General features: G+C 43.5%; 1 protein-coding gene across 1 annotated transcript in view; it reads left to right on the top strand.

Annotated features, from left to right (window-relative positions):
• Nucleotides 1-18,655, top strand: part of LOC143416714 (GTPase IMAP family member 4-like) — a 37,272-nt gene that overhangs the window by 3,891 nt on the left and 14,726 nt on the right. The window lies entirely within an intron of this gene.

Genomic DNA, 18,655 nt, shown 5'->3' with positions numbered 1-18,655 from the left:
TGGAAAAACTAAGGACAGGAACAGAATGGGCAGGTCGTAAATTAGGGAGACTGGTGGGTGCTCTAATTGGCTTGGTTTTAGCATTAGCAGTAACAATATTAAAGAGTGTAGCAGCATTCATAAAAAGTCTAACAACAAAACTCAAAAACACATTTGACATTAGAGTGCCAGAGGAAAAAGCATGGGTAATAAAAAAAGCAATAAAAGTAGCAGAATGTGTAGGTGGTGGTTTCCGGAGAATGGTGGGTGATGCATTTTGCTTCTTCACATTGTTAGGATGTAAGATATTAGGGGGTGGAGAACCAAACACAGTTGGACTGATAACATCAACGATAAAAGAATTAGTCACAAGAGCAGAAGGGGCAATCAAAAAGGTTAGCAGAGGAACAGAATGGGCAATACAAAAATTAAGGAAAAAGACTGAAGTAGTAGGTGGTGGATTAAGGAGCATTGTGCATGTTCCATTTGTGTTGGTTTTAAGATTAGGAGTAAAAATATTAGAGGGTAAAGGAGCAATTACTGTATTACTGATAAAAGTGATAAAAATCATATTAGACATTGGAGTAGCAGCTGCAGGAGTATGTGTAATCCTGAAACCATGGAAAGTAGCTAAAAGAACAATGCAAAAATTAGTCAAAGGGTTAGCATGGATAGGTGGTGGTTTAGAAACCATGATGGGTGCTCAATTTGACCTCTGTTCATGGTTAGCAGGAATAGTGTTAAGTGCACTCACAGTTGGACTGATAGTGTTATTTACAATGGACTTAGACAATGGAGAAGCAGAAGTAGTGACAGTGGTAATGCAAGAAGTAAGCTATGGAGCAGAAGTAGCAACAGTGGTAATGCAAGAAGGAAGCTATGAAGCAGAAGTAGCAACAGTGGTAATGCAAGAAGGAAGCTATGAAGCAGAAGTAGCAACAGTGGTAATGCAAGAAGGAAGCTATGAAGCAGAAGTAGCAGCAGTGGTAATGCAAGAAGTAAGCTATGAAGCAGAAGGGGCAGCTACTGGATTAGAAAGAAACATGGTTGCTTTCTTTGGGTTAATGTTAGGGTTAGGAGGAACAATATTAATGGTTAGAGCAATACTCAGAGATAAACAGATAACATCATTAAATGTAGGACTGGAACTGGCAACAGCATGGGTAATAAAAAAAGCAAGAATAGTAGCAGAATGGGTAATTAAAGAAGGAAGCAAAGAAGCAGAATGGCTACTTGGTGGTTTTAGGAGAATGTTGGATAAGCCATTTGGCTTATTGTTTGGGAAAACAAAAATAGTTTTAAGGTGTGGTGGAGGACATATATTAAAATTAATAAGAGCACTGAAAGAAGCATTAAACATTGGAGCACTAGTGCCAGGAAAGAAGGTAAAGAAAGAAAAAAGCAAGGGTAAAGAATTTGTAGATGGTAAACAAAGTAGCACAAAAGGTGCTCTATTGGGCTCAGTTTCAGGGTTAAACGGCGCAACATTTTTTACTGATGCCACTGGGGCAGGAGCAGGGGTAATTCAAAAGTTAAAAGACTTACTGGAATGGGTCACTGAAAAAGCAAGCAAAGGAGCACAATTGTTAAGAGCTGGATTTGGAAGCATGGTGAGTGGTTTGTTTGGCTCCATTTTGCAGTTACAAGGAAGAATATTAGGGCTTGGGGCAAGACTCAAAGATGGACTGATAAGAGCAGCGAAGACAGCATACGGCATTGGAATAAGAGGGGCAGCAGCATGGGCAATCCAAAAGGCAAGCAACATAAAACATTTGGTTGCTGCTGGATTAGGGAGTATGGTGGCTAATCCATTTGGCTTCTTTTTGCAGTTAGGAATGACCATTTTACAGGGTGGTGCAACTCTCACAGCTGAACTGATGTTAACACTTCAAAGAAAATTACAGATTGGAGCCACTCAGGCAGGGCCATGGGTAAAGCAAAAAGCAATAACAGTAGGAGAGTGTGTGTCGCAAAGAGCATGCATGGTAATTCAACACACAGTAGCATTGATAACACAACTGAAAGTAATGTTAGACATTGGAGCAGCATCAGCAAGAGCATTTGTGATCCAAAAAGTATACAACCTGACACAATGGGCAGGAGCTAGATTGGAGAGCATGGCGGGAGCTCTATTTGGCTCAGTTTCAGGGTTAACCGGCGCAACATTTAGACGTGTAGTAGCATTCACATTTAGACTGATATCAGCAGTTAAAGCGTCATTAAACTTTGGAGCAACAGGGCCAGGAGCACGGGTAATCCAAAGAGTAAGCGAAGTCGCAGAATGGGTACGTAATGGTGTCGAGAGCATGAGGGGTGGTCCATTTGGCTTGTTCCTCGGGTTAATTGGACAAGTATTTGGGATTGGAGCAGCACTTGCAGTAGCCTTAATGACATCATTTAAAACAACATTATTTACTGATGCCACTGGGGCAGGAGCATGGGTAATTCAAAAGTTAAAAGACTTACTGGAATGGGTCACTGAAAAAGCAAGCAAAGGAGCACAATTGTTAAGAGCTGGATTTGGAAGCATGGTGAGTGGTTTGTTTGGCTCCATTTTGCAGTTACAAGGAAGAATATTAGGGCTTGGAGCAAGACTCAAAGATGGACTGATAAGAGCAGCGAAGACAGCATACGGCATTGGAATAAGAGGGGCAGCAGCATGGGCAATCCAAAAGGCAAGCAACATAAAACATTTGGTTGCTGCTGGATTAGGGAGTATGGTGGCTAATCCATTTGGCTTCTTTTTGCAGTTAGGAATGACCATTTTACAGGGTGGTGCAACTCTCACAGCTGAACTGATGTTAACACTTCAAAGAAAATTACAGATTGGAGCCACTCAGGCAGGGCCATGGGTAAAGCAAAAAGCAATAACAGTAGGAAAGTGTGTGTCGCAAAGAGCATGCATTGTAATTCAACAAACAGTAGCATTGATAACACAACTGAAAGTAATGTTAGACATTGGAGCAGCATCGGCAAGAGCATTTGTGATCCAAAAAGTACACAACCTGAAACAATGGGCAGGAGCTAGATTGGAGAGCATGGCGGGTGCTCTATTTGGCTCAGTTTCAGGGTTATCCGGCGCAACATTTAGACGTGTAGTAGCATTCACATTTAGACTGATATCAGCAGTTAAAGCGTCATTAAACTTTGGAGCAACAGGGCCAGGAGCACGGGTAATCCAAAGAGTAAGCCAAGTCACAGAATGGGTACGTAATGGTGTCGAGAGCATGAGGGGTGGTCCATTTGGCTTGTTCCTCGGGTTAATTGGACAAGTATTTGGGATTGGAGCAGCACTTGCAGTAGCCTTAATAACAGCATTTAAAACGACATTATTTACTGATGCCACTGGGGCAGGAGCATGGGTAATTCAAAAGTTAAAAGACTTACTGGAATGGGTCACTGAAAAAGCAAGCAAAGGAGCACAATTGTTAAGAGCTGGATTTGGAAGCATGGTGAGTGGTTTGTTTGGCTCCATTTTGCAGTTACAAGGAAGAATATTAGGGCTTGGAGCAAGACTCAAAGATGGACTGATAAGAGCAGCGAAGACAGCATACGGCATTGGAATAAGAGGGGCAGCAGCATGGGCAATCCAAAAGGCAAGCAACATAAAACATTTGGTTGCTGCTGGATTAGGGAGTATGGTGGCTAATCCATTTGGCTTCTTTTTGCAGTTAGGAATGACCATTTTACAGGGTGGTGCAACTCTCACAGCTGAACTGATGTTAACACTTCAAAGAAAATTACAGATTGGAGCCACTCAGGCAGGGCCATGGGTAAAGCAAAAAGCAATAACAGTAGGAAAGTGTGTGTCGCAAAGAGCATGCATTGTAATTCAACAAACAGTAGCATTGATAACACAACTGAAAGTAATGTTAGACATTGGAGCAGCATCGGCAAGAGCATTTGTGATCCAAAAAGTACACAACCTGAAACAATGGGCAGGAGCTAGATTGGAGAGCATGGCGGGTGCTCTATTTGGCTCAGTTTCAGGGTTATCCGGCGCAACATTTAGACGTGTAGTAGCATTCACATTTAGACTGATATCAGCAGTTAAAGCGTCATTAAACTTTGGAGCAACAGGGCCAGGAGCACGGGTAATCCAAAGAGTAAGCCAAGTCACAGAATGGGTACGTAATGGTGTCGAGAGCATGAGGGGTGGTCCATTTGGCTTGTTCCTCGGGTTAATTGGACAAGTATTTGGGATTGGAGCAGCACTTGCAGTAGCCTTAATAACAGCATTTAAAACGACATTATTTACTGATGCCACTGGGGCAGGAGCATGGGTAATTCAAAAGTTAAAAGACTTACTGGAATGGGTCACTGAAAAAGCAAGCAAAGGAGCACAATTGTTAAGAGCTGGATTTGGAAGCATGGTGAGTGGTTTGTTTGGCTCCATTTTGCAGTTACAAGGAAGAATATTAGGGCTTGGAGCAAGACTCAAAGATGGACTGATAAGAGCAGCGAAGACAGCATACGGCATTGGAATAAGAGGGGCAGCAGCATGGGCAATCCAAAAGGCAAGCAACATAAAACATTTGGTTGCTGCTGGATTAGGGAGTATGGTGGCTAATCCATTTGGCTTCTTTTTGCAGTTAGGAATGACCATTTTACAGGGTGGTGCAACTCTCACAGCTGAACTGATGTTAACACTTCAAAGAAAATTACAGATTGGAGCCACTCAGGCAGGGCCATGGGTAAAGCAAAAAGCAATAACAGTAGGAAAGTGTGTGTCGCAAAGAGCATGCATTGTAATTCAACAAACAGTAGCATTGATAACACAACTGAAAGTAATGTTAGACATTGGAGCAGCATCGGCAAGAGCATTTGTGATCCAAAAAGTACACAACCTGAAACAATGGGCAGGAGCTAGATTGGAGAGCATGGCGGGTGCTCTATTGGGCTCAGTTTCAGGGTTATCCGGCGCAACATTTAGACGTGTAGTAGCATTCACATTTAGACTGATATCAGCAGTTAAAGCGTCATTAAAGTTTGGAGCAACAGGGCCAGGAGCACGGGTAATCCAAAGAGTAAGCCAAGTCACAGAATGGGTACGTAATGGTGTCGAGAGCATGAGGGGTGGTCCATTTGGCTTGTTCCTCGGGTTAATTGGACAAGTATTTGGGATTGGAGCAGCACTTGCAGTAGCCTTAATAACAGCATTTAAAACGACATTATTTACTGATGCCACTGGGGCAGGAGCATGGGTAATTCAAAAGTTAAAAGACTTACTGGAATGGGTCACTGAAAAAGCAAGCAAAGGAGCACAATTGTTAAGAGCTGGATTTGGAATCATGGTGAGTGGTTTGTTTGGCTCCATTTTGCAGTTACAAGGAAGAATATTAGGGCTTGGAGCAAGACTCAAAGATGGACTGATAAGAGCAGCGAAGACAGCATACGGCATTGGAATAAGAGGGGCAGCAGCATGGGCAATCCAAAAGGCAAGCAACATAAAACATTTGGTTGCTGCTGGATTAGGGAGTATGGTGGCTAATCCATTTGGCTTCTTTTTGCAGTTAGGAATGACCATTTTACAGGGTGGTGCAACTCTCACAGCTGAACTGATGTTAACACTTCAAAGAAAATTACAGATTGGAGCCACTCAGGCAGGGCCATGGGTAAAGCAAAAAGCAATAACAGTAGGAAAGTGTGTGTCGCAAAGAGCATGCATTGTAATTCAACAAACAGTAGCATTGATAACACAACTGAAAGTAATGTTAGACATTGGAGCAGCATCGGCAAGAGCATTTGTGATCCAAAAAGTACACAACCTGAAACAATGGGCAGGAGCTAGATTGGAGAGCATGGCGGGTGCTCTATTTGGCTCAGTTTCAGGGTTATCCGGCGCAACATTTAGACGTGTAGTAGCATTCACATTTAGACTGATATCAGCAGTTAAAGCGTCATTAAACTTTGGAGCAACAGGGCCAGGAGCACGGGTAATCCAAAGAGTAAGCCAAGTCACAGAATGGGTACGTAATGGTGTCGAGAGCATGAGGGGTGGTCCATTTGGCTTGTTCCTCGGGTTAATTGGACAAGTATTTGGGATTGGAGCAGCACTTGCAGTAGCCTTAATAACAGCATTTAAAACGACATTATTTACTGATGCCACTGGGGCAGGAGCATGGGTAATTCAAAAGTTAAAAGACTTACTGGAATGGGTCACTGAAAAAGCAAGCAAAGGAGCACAATTGTTAAGAGCTGGATTTGGAATCATGGTGAGTGGTTTGTTTGGCTCCATTTTGCAGTTACAAGGAAGAATATTAGGGCTTGGAGCAAGACTCAAAGATGGACTGATAAGAGCAGCGAAGACAGCATACGGCATTGGAATAAGAGGGGCAGCAGCATGGGCAATCCAAAAGGCAAGCAACATAAAACATTTGGTTGCTGCTGGATTAGGGAGTATGGTGGCTAATCCATTTGGCTTCTTTTTGCAGTTAGGAATGACCATTTTACAGGGTGGTGCAACTCTCACAGCTGAACTGATGTTAACACTTCAAAGAAAATTACAGATTGGAGCCACTCAGGCAGGGCCATGGGTAAAGCAAAAAGCAATAACAGTAGGAAAGTGTGTGTCGCAAAGAGCATGCATTGTAATTCAACACACAGTAGCATTGATAACACAACTGAAAGTAATGTTAGACATTGGAGCAGCATCGGCAAGAGCATTTGTGATCCAAAAAGTACACAACCTGAAACAATGGGCAGGAGCTAGATTGGAGAGCATGGCGGGTGCTCTATTGGGCTCAGTTTCAGGGTTATCCGGCGCAACATTTAGACGTGTAGTAGCATTCACATTTAGACTGATATCAGCAGTTAAAGCGTCATTAAACTTTGGAGCAACAGGGCCAGGAGCACGGGTAATCCAAAGAGTAAGCCAAGTCACAGAATGGGTACGTAATGGTGTCGAGAGCATGAGGGGTGGTCCATTTGGCTTGTTCCTCGGGTTAATTGGACAAGTATTTGGGATTGGAGCAGCACTTGCAGTAGCCTTAATAACAGCATTTAAAACGACATTATTTACTGATGCCACTGGGGCAGGAGCATGGGTAATTCAAAAGTTAAAAGACTTACTGGAATGGGTCACTGAAAAAGCAAGCAAAGGAGCACAATTGTTAAGAGCTGGATTTGGAATCATGGTGAGTGGTTTGTTTGGCTCCATTTTGCAGTTACAAGGAAGAATATTAGGGCTTGGAGCAAGACTCAAAGATGGACTGATAAGAGCAGCGAAGACAGCATACGGCATTGGAATAAGAGGGGCAGCAGCATGGGCAATCCAAAAGGCAAGCAACATAAAACATTTGGTTGCTGCTGGATTAGGGAGTATGGTGGCTAATCCATTTGGCTTCTTTTTGCAGTTAGGAATGACCATTTTACAGGGTGGTGCAACTCTCACAGCTGAACTGATGTTAACACTTCAAAGAAAATTACAGATTGGAGCCACTCAGGCAGGGCCATGGGTAAAGCAAAAAGCAATAACAGTAGGAAAGTGTGTGTCGCAAAGAGCATGCATTGTAATTCAAATAACAGTAGCATTGATAACACAACTGAAAGTAATGTTAGACATTGGAGCAGCATCGGCAAGAGCATTTGTGATCCAAAAAGTACACAACCTGAAACAATGGGCAGGAGCTAGATTGGAGAGCATGGCGGGAGCTCTATTTGGCTCAGTTTCAGGGTTATCCGGCGCAACATTTAGACGTGTAGTAGCATTCACATTTAGACTGATATCAGCAGTTAAAGCGTCATTAAACTTTGGAGCAACAGGGCCAGGAGCACGGGTAATCCAAAGAGTAAGCCAAGTCACAGAATGGGTACGTAATGGTGTCGAGAGCATGAGGGGTGGTCCATTTGGCTTGTTCCTCGGGTTAATTGGACAAGTATTTGGGATTGGAGCAGCACTTGCAGTAGCCTTAATAACAGCATTTAAAACGACATTATTTACTGATGCCACTGGGGCAGGAGCATGGGTAATTCAAAAGTTAAAAGACTTACTGGAATGGGTCACTGAAAAAGCAAGCAAAGGAGCACAATTGTTAAGAGCTGGATTTGGAATCATGGTGAGTGGTTTGTTTGGCTCCATTTTGCAGTTACAAGGAAGAATATTAGGGCTTGGAGCAAGACTCAAAGATGGACTGATAAGAGCAGCGAAGACAGCATACGGCATTGGAATAAGAGGGGCAGCAGCATGGGCAATCCAAAAGGCAAGCAACATAAAACATTTGGTTGCTGCTGGATTAGGGAGTATGGTGGCTAATCCATTTGGCTTCTTTTTGCAGTTAGGAATGACCATTTTACAGGGTGGTGCAACTCTCACAGCTGAACTGATGTTAACACTTCAAAGAAAATTACAGATTGGAGCCACTCAGGCAGGGCCATGGGTAAAGCAAAAAGCAATAACAGTAGGAAAGTGTGTGTCGCAAAGAGCATGCATTGTAATTCAACAAACAGTAGCATTGATAACACAACTGAAAGTAATGTTAGACATTGGAGCAGCATCGGCAAGAGCATTTGTGATCCAAAAAGTACACAACCTGAAACAATGGGCAGGAGCTAGATTGGAGAGCATGGCGGGTGCTCTATTTGGCTCAGTTTCAGGGTTATCCGGCGCAACATTTAGACGTGTAGTAGCATTCACATTTAGACTGATATCAGCAGTTAAAGCGTCATTAAACTTTGGAGCAACAGGGCCAGGAGCACGGGTAATCCAAAGAGTAAGCCAAGTCACAGAATGGGTACGTAATGGTGTCGAGAGCATGAGGGGTGGTCCATTTGGCTTGTTCCTCGGGTTAATTGGACAAGTATTTGGGATTGGAGCAGCACTTGCAGTAGCCTTAATAACAGCATTTAAAACGACATTATTTACTGATGCCACTGGGGCAGGAGCATGGGTAATTCAAAAGTTAAAAGACTTACTGGAATGGGTCACTGAAAAAGCAAGCAAAGGAGCACAATTGTTAAGAGCTGGATTTGGAATCATGGTGAGTGGTTTGTTTGGCTCCATTTTGCAGTTACAAGGAAGAATATTAGGGCTTGGAGCAAGACTCAAAGATGGACTGATAAGAGCAGCGAAGACAGCATACGGCATTGGAATAAGAGGGGCAGCAGCATGGGCAATCCAAAAGGCAAGCAACATAAAACATTTGGTTGCTGCTGGATTAGGGAGTATGGTGGCTAATCCATTTGGCTTCTTTTTGCAGTTAGGAATGACCATTTTACAGGGTGGTGCAACTCTCACAGCTGAACTGATGTTAACACTTCAAAGAAAATTACAGATTGGAGCCACTCAGGCAGGGCCATGGGTAAAGCAAAAAGCAATAACAGTAGGAAAGTGTGTGTCGCAAAGAGCATGCATTGTAATTCAAATAACAGTAGCATTGATAACACAACTGAAAGTAATGTTAGACATTGGAGCAGCATCGGCAAGAGCATTTGTGATCCAAAAAGTACACAACCTGAAACAATGGGCAGGAGCTAGATTGGAGAGCATGGCGGGAGCTCTATTTGGCTCAGTTTCAGGGTTATCCGGCGCAACATTTAGACGTGTAGTAGCATTCACATTTAGACTGATATCAGCAGTTAAAGCGTCATTAAACTTTGGAGCAACAGGGCCAGGAGCACGGGTAATCCAAAGAGTAAGCCAAGTCACAGAATGGGTACGTAATGGTGTCGAGAGCATGAGGGGTGGTCCATTTGGCTTGTTCCTCGGGTTAATTGGACAAGTATTTGGGATTGGAGCAGCACTTGCAGTAGCCTTAATAACAGCATTTAAAACGACATTATTTACTGATGCCACTGGGGCAGGAGCATGGGTAATTCAAAAGTTAAAAGACTTACTGGAATGGGTCACTGAAAAAGCAAGCAAAGGAGCACAATTGTTAAGAGCTGGATTTGGAATCATGGTGAGTGGTTTGTTTGGCTCCATTTTGCAGTTACAAGGAAGAATATTAGGGCTTGGAGCAAGACTCAAAGATGGACTGATAAGAGCAGCGAAGACAGCATACGGCATTGGAATAAGAGGGGCAGCAGCATGGGCAATCCAAAAGGCAAGCAACATAAAACATTTGGTTGCTGCTGGATTAGGGAGTATGGTGGCTAATCCATTTGGCTTCTTTTTGCAGTTAGGAATGACCATTTTACAGGGTGGTGCAACTCTCACAGCTGAACTGATGTTAACACTTCAAAGAAAATTACAGATTGGAGCCACTCAGGCAGGGCCATGGGTAAAGCAAAAAGCAATAACAGTAGGAAAGTGTGTGTCGCAAAGAGCATGCATTGTAATTCAACAAACAGTAGCATTGATAACACAACTGAAAGTAATGTTAGACATTGGAGCAGCATCGGCAAGAGCATTTGTGATCCAAAAAGTACACAACCTGAAACAATGGGCAGGAGCTAGATTGGAGAGCATGGCGGGTGCTCTATTTGGCTCAGTTTCAGGGTTATCCGGCGCAACATTTAGACGTGTAGTAGCATTCACATTTAGACTGATATCAGCAGTTAAAGCGTCATTAAACTTTGGAGCAACAGGGCCAGGAGCACGGGTAATCCAAAGAGTAAGCCAAGTCACAGAATGGGTACGTAATGGTGTCGAGAGCATGAGGGGTGGTCCATTTGGCTTGTTCCTCGGGTTAATTGGACAAGTATTTGGGATTGGAGCAGCACTTGCAGTAGCCTTAATAACAGCATTTAAAACGACATTATTTACTGATGCCACTGGGGCAGGAGCATGGGTAATTCAAAAGTTAAAAGACTTACTGGAATGGGTCACTGAAAAAGCAAGCAAAGGAGCACAATTGTTAAGAGCTGGATTTGGAATCATGGTGAGTGGTTTGTTTGGCTCCATTTTGCAGTTACAAGGAAGAATATTAGGGCTTGGAGCAAGACTCAAAGATGGACTGATAAGAGCAGCGAAGACAGCATACGGCATTGGAATAAGAGGGGCAGCAGCATGGGCAATCCAAAAGGCAAGCAACATAAAACATTTGGTTGCTGCTGGATTAGGGAGTATGGTGGCTAATCCATTTGGCTTCTTTTTGCAGTTAGGAATGACCATTTTACAGGGTGGTGCAACTCTCACAGCTGAACTGATGTTAACACTTCAAAGAAAATTACAGATTGGAGCCACTCAGGCAGGGCCATGGGTAAAGCAAAAAGCAATAACAGTAGGAAAGTGTGTGTCGCAAAGAGCATGCATTGTAATTCAACACACAGTAGCATTGATAACACAACTGAAAGTAATGTTAGACATTGGAGCAGCATCGGCAAGAGCATTTGTGATCCAAAAAGTACACAACCTGAAACAATGGGCAGGAGCTAGATTGGAGAGCATGGCGGGTGCTCTATTGGGCTCAGTTTCAGGGTTATCCGGCGCAACATTTAGACGTGTAGTAGCATTCACATTTAGACTGATATCAGCAGTTAAAGCGTCATTAAACTTTGGAGCAACAGGGCCAGGAGCACGGGTAATCCAAAGAGTAAGCCAAGTCACAGAATGGGTACGTAATGGTGTCGAGAGCATGAGGGGTGGTCCATTTGGCTTGTTCCTCGGGTTAATTGGACAAGTATTTGGGATTGGAGCAGCACTTGCAGTAGCCTTAATAACAGCATTTAAAACGACATTATTTACTGATGCCACTGGGGCAGGAGCATGGGTAATTCAAAAGTTAAAAGACTTACTGGAATGGGTCACTGAAAAAGCAAGCAAAGGAGCACAATTGTTAAGAGCTGGATTTGGAATCATGGTGAGTGGTTTGTTTGGCTCCATTTTGCAGTTACAAGGAAGAATATTAGGGCTTGGAGCAAGACTCAAAGATGGACTGATAAGAGCAGCGAAGACAGCATACGGCATTGGAATAAGAGGGGCAGCAGCATGGGCAATCCAAAAGGCAAGCAACATAAAACATTTGGTTGCTGCTGGATTAGGGAGTATGGTGGCTAATCCATTTGGCTTCTTTTTGCAGTTAGGAATGACCATTTTACAGGGTGGTGCAACTCTCACAGCTGAACTGATGTTAACACTTCAAAGAAAATTACAGATTGGAGCCACTCAGGCAGGGCCATGGGTAAAGCAAAAAGCAATAACAGTAGGAAAGTGTGTGTCGCAAAGAGCATGCATTGTAATTCAACACACAGTAGCATTGATAACACAACTGAAAGTAATGTTAGACATTGGAGCAGCATCGGCAAGAGCATTTGTGATCCAAAAAGTACACAACCTGAAACAATGGGCAGGAGCTAGATTGGAGAGCATGGCGGGTGCTCTATTGGGCTCAGTTTCAGGGTTATCCGGCGCAACATTTAGACGTGTAGTAGCATTCACATTTAGACTGATATCAGCAGTTAAAGCGTCATTAAACTTTGGAGCAACAGGGCCAGGAGCACGGGTAATCCAAAGAGTAAGCCAAGTCACAGAATGGGTACGTAATGGTGTCGAGAGCATGAGGGGTGGTCCATTTGGCTTGTTCCTCGGGTTAATTGGACAAGTATTTGGGATTGGAGCAGCACTTGCAGTAGCCTTAATAACAGCATTTAAAACGACATTATTTACTGATGCCACTGGGGCAGGAGCATGGGTAATTCAAAAGTTAAAAGACTTACTGGAATGGGTCACTGAAAAAGCAAGCAAAGGAGCACAATTGTTAAGAGCTGGATTTGGAATCATGGTGAGTGGTTTGTTTGGCTCCATTTTGCAGTTACAAGGAAGAATATTAGGGCTTGGAGCAAGACTCAAAGATGGACTGATAAGAGCAGCGAAGACAGCATACGGCATTGGAATAAGAGGGGCAGCAGCATGGGCAATCCAAAAGGCAAGCAACATAAAACATTTGGTTGCTGCTGGATTAGGGAGTATGGTGGCTAATCCATTTGGCTTCTTTTTGCAGTTAGGAATGACCATTTTACAGGGTGGTGCAACTCTCACAGCTGAACTGATGTTAACACTTCAAAGAAAATTACAGATTGGAGCCACTCAGGCAGGGCCATGGGTAAAGCAAAAAGCAATAACAGTAGGAAAGTGTGTGTCGCAAAGAGCATGCATTGTAATTCAACAAACAGTAGCATTGATAACACAACTGAAAGTAATGTTAGACATTGGCGCAGCATCGGCAAGAGCATTTGTGATCCAAAAAGTACACAACCTGAAACAATGGGCAGGAGCTAGATTGGAGAGCATGGCGGGTGCTCTATTTGGCTCAGTTTCAGGGTTATCCGGCGCAACATTTAGACGTGTAGTAGCATTCACATTTAGACTGATATCAGCAGTTAAAGCGTCATTAAACTTTGGAGCAACAGGGCCAGGAGCACGGGTAATCCAAAGAGTAAGCCAAGTCACAGAATGGGTACGTAATGGTGTCGAGAGCATGAGGGGTGGTCCATTTGGCTTGTTCCTCGGGTTAATTGGACAAGTATTTGGGATTGGAGCAGCACTTGCAGTAGCCTTAATAACAGCATTTAAAACGACATTATTTACTGATGCCACTGGGGCAGGAGCATGGGTAATTCAAAAGTTAAAAGACTTACTGGAATGGGTCACTGAAAAAGCAAGCAAAGGAGCACAATTGTTAAGAGCTGGATTTGGAATCATGGTGAGTGGTTTGTTTGGCTCCATTTTGCAGTTACAAGGAAGAATATTAGGGCTTGGAGCAAGACTCAAAGATGGACTGATAAGAGCAGCGAAGACAGCATACGGCATTGGAATAAGAGGGGCAGCAGCATGGGCAATCCAAAAGGCAAGCAACATAAAACATTTGGTTGCTGCTGGATTAGGGAGTATGGTGGCTAATCCATTTGGCTTCTTTTTGCAGTTAGGAATGACCATTTTACAGGGTGGTGCAACTCTCACAGCTGAACTGATGTTAACACTTCAAAGAAAATTACAGATTGGAGCCACTCAGGCAGGGCCATGGGTAAAGCAAAAAGCAATAACAGTAGGAAAGTGTGTGTCGCAAAGAGCATGCATTGTAATTCAACACACAGTAGCATTGATAACACAACTGAAAGTAATGTTAGACATTGGAGCAGCATCGGCAAGAGCATTTGTGATCCAAAAAGTACACAACCTGAAACAATGGGCAGGAGCTAGATTGGAGAGCATGGCGGGTGCTCTATTGGGCTCAGTTTCAGGGTTATCCGGCGCAACATTTAGACGTGTAGTAGCATTCACATTTAGACTGATATCAGCAGTTAAAGCGTCATTAAACTTTGGAGCAACAGGGCCAGGAGCACGGGTAATCCAAAGAGTAAGCCAAGTCACAGAATGGGTACGTAATGGTGTCGAGAGCATGAGGGGTGGTCCATTTGGCTTGTTCCTCGGGTTAATTGGACAAGTATTTGGGATTGGAGCAGCACTTGCAGTAGCCTTAATAACAGCATTTAAAACGACATTATTTACTGATGCCACTGGGGCAGGAGCATGGGTAATTCAAAAGTTAAAAGACTTACTGGAATGGGTCACTGAAAAAGCAAGCAAAGGAGCACAATTGTTAAGAGCTGGATTTGGAATCATGGTGAGTGGTTTGTTTGGCTCCATTTTGCAGTTACAAGGAAGAATATTAGGGCTTGGAGCAAGACTCAAAGATGGACTGATAAGAGCAGCGAAGACAGCATACGGCATTGGAATAAGAGGGGCAGCAGCATGGGCAATCCAAAAGGCAAGCAACATAAAACATTTGGTTGCTGCTGGATTAGGGAGTATGGTGGCTAATCCATTTGGCTTCTTTTTGCAGTTAGGAATGACCATTTTACAGGGTGGTGCAACTCTCACAGCTGAACTGATGTTAACACTTCAAAGAAAATTACAGATTGGAGCCACTCAGGCAGGGCCATGGGTAAAGCAAAAAGCAATAACAGTAGGAAAGTGTGTGTCGCAAAGAGCATGCATTGTAATTCAACACACAGTAGCATTGATAACACAACTGAAAGTAATGTTAGACATTGGAGCAGCATCGGCAAGAGCATTTGTGATCCAAAAAGTACACAACCTGAAACAATGGGCAGGAGCTAGATTGGAGAGCATGGCGGGTGCTCTATTGGGCTCAGTTTCAGGGTTATCCGGCGCAACATTTAGACGTGTAGTAGCATTCACATTTAGACTGATATCAGCAGTTAAAGCGTCATTAAACTTTGGAGCAACAGGGCCAGGAGCACGGGTAATCCAAAGAGTAAGCCAAGTCACAGAATGGGTACGTAATGGTGTCGAGAGCATGAGGGGTGGTCCATTTGGCTTGTTCCTCGGGTTAATTGGACAAGTATTTGGGATTGGAGCAGCACTTGCAGTAGCCTTAATAACAGCATTTAAAACGACATTATTTACTGATGCCACTGGGGCAGGAGCATGGGTAATTCAAAAGTTAAAAGACTTACTGGAATGGGTCACTGAAAAAGCAAGCAAAGGAGCACAATTGTTAAGAGCTGGATTTGGAATCATGGTGAGTGGTTTGTTTGGCTCCATTTTGCAGTTACAAGGAAGAATATTAGGGCTTGGAGCAAGACTCAAAGATGGACTGATAAGAGCAGCGAAGACAGCATACGGCATTGGAATAAGAGGGGCAGCAGCATGGGCAATCCAAAAGGCAAGCAACATAAAACATTTGGTTGCTGCTGGATTAGGGAGTATGGTGGCTAATCCATTTGGCTTCTTTTTGCAGTTAGGAATGACCATTTTACAGGGTGGTGCAACTCTCACAGCTGAACTGATGTTAACACTTCAAAGAAAATTACAGATTGGAGCCACTCAGGCAGGGCCATGGCTAAAGCAAAAAGCAATAACAGTAGGAAAGTGTGTGTCGCAAAGAGCATGCATTGTAATTCAAATAACAGTAGCATTGATAACACAACTGAAAGTAATGTTAGACATTGGAGCAGCATCGGCAAGAGCATTTGTGATCCAAAAAGTACACAACCTGAAACAATGGGCAGGAGCTAGATTGGAGAGCATGGCGGGAGCTCTATTTGGCTCAGTTTCAGGGTTAACCAGCGAAACATTTAGACGTGTAGTAGCATTCACATTTAGACTGATATCAGCAGTTAAAGCGTCATTAAACTTTGGAGCAACAGGGCCAGGAGCACGGGTAATCCAAAGAGTAAGCCAAGTCACAGAATGGGTACGTAATGGTGTCGAGAGCATGAGGGGTGGTCCATTTGGCTTGTTCCTCGGGTTAATTGGACAAGTATTTGGGATTGGAGCAGCACTTGCAGTAGCCTTAATAACAGCATTTAAAACGACATTATTTACTGATGCCACTGGGGCAGGAGCATGGGTAATTCAAAAGTTAAAAGACTTACTGGAATGGGTCACTGAAAAAGCAAGCAAAGGAGCACAATTGTTAAGAGCTGGATTTGGAATCATGGTGAGTGGTTTGTTTGGCTCCATTTTGCAGTTACAAGGAAGAATATTAGGGCTTGGAGCAAGACTCAAAGATGGACTGATAAGAGCAGCGAAGACAGCATACGGCATTGGAATAAGAGGGGCAGCAGCATGGGCAATCCAAAAGGCAAGCAACATAAAACATTTGGTTGCTGCTGGATTAGGGAGTATGGTGGCTAATCCATTTGGCTTCTTTTTGCAGTTAGGAATGACCATTTTACAGGGTGGTGCAACTCTCACAGCTGAACTGATGTTAACACTTCAAAGAAAATTACAGATTGGAGCCACTCAGGCAGGGCCATGGGTAAAGCAAAAAGCAATAACAGTAGGAAAGTGTGTGTCGCAAAGAGCATGCATTGTAATTCAACAAACAGTAGCATTGATAACACAACTGAAAGTAATGTTAGACATTGGAGCAGCATCGGCAAGAGCATTTGTGATCCAAAAAGTACACAACCTGAAACAATGGGCAGGAGCTAGATTGGAGAGCATGGCGGGTGCTCTATTTGGCTCAGTTTCAGGGTTATCCGGCGCAACATTTAGACGTGTAGTAGCATTCACATTTAGACTGATATCAGCAGTTAAAGCGTCATTAAACTTTGGAGCAACAGGGCCAGGAGCACGGGTAATCCAAAGAGTAAGCCAAGTCACAGAATGGGTACGTAATGGTGTCGAGAGCATGAGGGGTGGTCCATTTGGCTTGTTCCTCGGGTTAATTGGACAAGTATTTGGGATTGGAGCAGCACTTGCAGTAGCCTTAATAACAGCATTTAAAACGACATTATTTACTGATGCCACTGGGGCAGGAGCATGGGTAATTCAAAAGTTAAAAGACTTACTGGAATGGGTCACTGAAAAAGCAAGCAAAGGAGCACAATTGTTAAGAGCTGGATTTGGAATCATGGTGAGTGGTTTGTTTGGCTCCATTTTGCAGTTACAAGGAAGAATATTAGGGCTTGGAGCAAGACTCAAAGATGGACTGATAAGAGCAGCGAAGACAGCATACGGCATTGGAATAAGAGGGGCAGCAGCATGGGCAATCCAAAAGGCAAGCAACATAAAACATTTGGTTGCTGCTGGATTAGGGAGTATGGTGGCTAATCCATTTGGCTTCTTTTTGCAGTTAGGAATGACCATTTTACAGGGTGGTGCAACTCTCACAGCTGAACTGATGTTAACACTTCAAAGAAAATTACAGATTGGAGCCACTCAGGCAGGGCCATGGGTAAAGCAAAAAGCAATAACAGTAGGAAAGTGTGTGTCGCAAAGAGCATGCATTGTAATTCAAATAACAGTAGCATTGATAACACAACTGAAAGTAATGTTAGACATTGGAGCAGCATCGGCAAGAGCATTTGTGATCCAAAAAGTACACAACCTGAAACAATGGGCAGGAGCTAGATTGGAGAGCATGGCGGGAGCTCTATTTGGCTCAGTTTCAGGGTTATCCGGCGCAACATTTAGACGTGTAGTAGCATTCACATTTAGACTGATATCAGCAGTTAAAGCGTCATTAAACTTTGGAGCAACAGGGCCAGGAGCACGGGTAATCCAAAGAGTAAGCCAAGTCACAGAATGGGTACGTAATGGTGTCGAGAGCATGAGGGGTGGTCCATTTGGCTTGTTCCTCGGGTTAATTGGACAAGTATTTGGGATTGGAGCAGCACTTGCAGTAGCCTTAATAACAGCATTTAAAACGACATTATTTACTGATGCCACTGGGGCAGGAGCATGGGTAATTCAAAAGTTAAAAGACTTACTGGAATGGGTCACTGAAAAAGCAAGCAAAGGAGCACAATTGTTAAGAGCTGGATTTGGAAGCATGGTGAGTGGTTTGTTTGGCTCCATTTTGCAGTTACAAGGAAGAATATTAGGGCTTGGAGCAAGACTCAAAGATGGACTGATAAGAGCAGCGAAGACAGCATACGGCATTGGAATAAGAGGGGCAGCAGCATGGGCAATCCAAAAGGCAAGCAACATAAAACATTTGGTTGCTGCTGGATTAGGGAGTATGGTGGCTAATCCATTTGGCTTCTTTTTGCAGTTAGGAATGACCATTTTACAGGGTGGTGCAACTCTCACAGCTGAACTGATGTTAACACTTCAAAGAAAATTACAGATTGGAGCCACTCAGGCAGGGTCATGGGTAAAGCAAAAAGCAATAACAGTAGGAAAGTGTGTGTCGCAAAGAGCATGCATTGTAATTCAACAAACAGTAGCATTGATAACACAACTGAAAGTAATGTTAGACATTGGAGCAGCATCGGCAAGAGCATTTGTGATCCAAAAAGTACACAACCTGAAACAATGGGC

The sequence above is a fragment of the Maylandia zebra genome, linkage group LG3 (genome assembly GCF_041146795.1).
Source record: "Maylandia zebra isolate NMK-2024a linkage group LG3, Mzebra_GT3a, whole genome shotgun sequence".
Taxonomy (NCBI): Eukaryota; Metazoa; Chordata; class Actinopteri; order Cichliformes; family Cichlidae; genus Maylandia; species Maylandia zebra.
The sequence above is the reverse complement of the archived record's forward strand: the minus strand, read 5'-3'. Positions and strand labels throughout refer to the sequence as shown.